Below are 2398 nucleotides of genomic sequence, written 5' to 3'. Positions count from 1 at the left end.
GAGATATTTGGTTCTTTTCCAAATGCTAACTGTAATGGGGAATATCTATGGTATGCACTTGGTCTTATCCGAATTAGTGCTTCTGCATGCAAAATAGCATGTCCCCATACAGAGGTTGGGAGTTTTGATCTCATGATCAATGGCCTTGCAATTAGTTGCAGCCGTTTAATTAATGATTCTGCCAAACCATTTTGTGTATGAACATGAGCAACAGAATGCTCTACTTCAATCCCTGATACCATACAATAATCATTAAAAGCTTGGGATGTGAATTCACCAGCGTTATCTAATCTAACTCTTTTAATTGGATAATCTGAGAACTGTGCTCTTAATTTGATTATCTGAGTTAGAAATCTCGCAAATGCCATATTTCGAGATGATAACAAACAAACATGTGACCATCTACTCGATGCATCGATTAATACCATAAAGTAGTAGAATGGTCCACACGGTGGATGTATTGGTCCACAAATATCACCTTGGATTCTTTCCAAAAACTTTGGTGATTCTTTGTCAACTTTGGTTGGTGATGGTCTTATGATTAATTTCCCAAGAGCACACGCATCACATGTCATTTTATTACTTTGGTATATATCTTGGGTTTTTATTGAATGACCATGTGAGCTTTCAATGATTTTTCGCATCATTGTAGTGCCTGGATGACCAAGGCGATCATGCCATAATGTAACATCTTCTGGATTTCTTTTTATCACAAGATGTGATTCTATAGCATCAATATAAGTGTGATGCAATCCAGAAGGAAGTTCTGGAAATTTTTCCAGTACAAGGCCTTTGCCTGATTTTTCAGAAGTTATATACAAATACTTCTTTCCATTCTCAGTTGCAGACTGAGTGTTATACCCTTGACGGTATATATCTTTGAAACTCAACAAATTTCTCTTAGAATTTGGAGAATATAAGGCATTATCTATGGAAAACTTTGTTCCATTAGGCAACATAAAGTTTGCCTTGCCAATTCCTTCGATCAGGTCTGTAGGACCTGATATTGTGTTTATAGTCATTTTTACTGACTTTAAAGTAGAGAAATATCTCTTATCCTTCAGTATAGTGTGCGTTGTGCCACTATCTGGTATGCAAACTTCTCTACCAATTTGTTTAGTTGTTGTTCCATTTGCTTTCTTATCCATTTCTGTAACACACAGTTAATATCAATAAAGAAAATAAACTTTCATAAGTAAACATATTATGCATCAATAACAAGTACACAATAATTATACATTAGATATTTTGAAATACAACATTATTTGAAAGTGAAATACATAATATTTTATGGCATCACTAGGCATTATTAAGCTTGATCAGTACAAGCACTTCAAATATTTTGATGAGTGGCCTCGTCGAAATCTCCCATAAAGTCAGAGGATTCGAGGTATGTCGATGTTGTACCCACAAGGTGTTCATTGAGATTTACTTCCTTTGCCTTGCCTTTAATAGATTCTTGGTACAATTGGCATAGATGCCGAGGAGTTCGACATACTTGAGACCAGTGTCCCTTCGATCCACATCTGTAACAGACGTTCTCATTTTTATGAGTAGGGTTTTCTTGGGTTTCTTTTCCTTTTACCCGATCAGATCGATTCCATGTGTTGGATCCCCTTCCTCTTGGGTTGTTACTCCTTTCATGGTTGCGGTTAAATCGATAACCACGACCACGACCAAAACCACGATTGTGACCACGGCCACGACCACGCCCACGATAGGAATAATTTCCTTTTTCCGGATTTTTTATATCCGTTGCATTTACCTCAGGAAATGCTTTGGTTCCCGTGGGTCGGGCATTGTGGTTTTTAATGAGGAGTTCATTATTTCTCTCCGCTATTATAAGCGCCACAGCGAGTTCAGAGAACCTCGTATACCCACAATTTCTATATTGTTCTTGTAGAACATAATGATTTTTGTGGAACGTTTGGTAAGTTTTCTCGAGCATTTCTGCTTCCGAGACAGGCTTACCGCAATAATCTAATTGCGCCGCTATTCTCAATATAGCGGAATTGTACGTTTCCACTTTTTCAAAATCTTGAAATCGTAGATTTTTCCACTCATCGAGTGCATGGGGGAGAGTAATTTTCTTTTGGTTATCAAACCTCTCCTTCAGAGCTTTCCAAAGATCTAAGGGATCTTTGGTTCTCGCATAATCATGCGTAAGATTTTCATCTAGATGCCTTCTCAGAAATATCACGGCCTTAGCCTTTTCATGAGAGGTTGATATATTGCCTTCTTTTATTGTTTCGAGTATTTTCTCGGAATCTAGATGAAGCTCCATGTTTGTAACCCATGCCGTGTAGTTTGTCCCAGTTACTTCCAATGCCGGAAACTGAAGTTTCTCGATTTTTGCCATTTGTATTTCTAAAGCACATAAATAAAAATTATTAGAATA

Source organism: Brassica napus, chromosome C4 (assembly GCF_020379485.1).
Source record: "Brassica napus cultivar Da-Ae chromosome C4, Da-Ae, whole genome shotgun sequence".
In the NCBI taxonomy this organism is placed as follows: domain Eukaryota; kingdom Viridiplantae; phylum Streptophyta; class Magnoliopsida; order Brassicales; family Brassicaceae; genus Brassica; species Brassica napus.
This window is presented reverse-complemented; position numbering follows the sequence as displayed.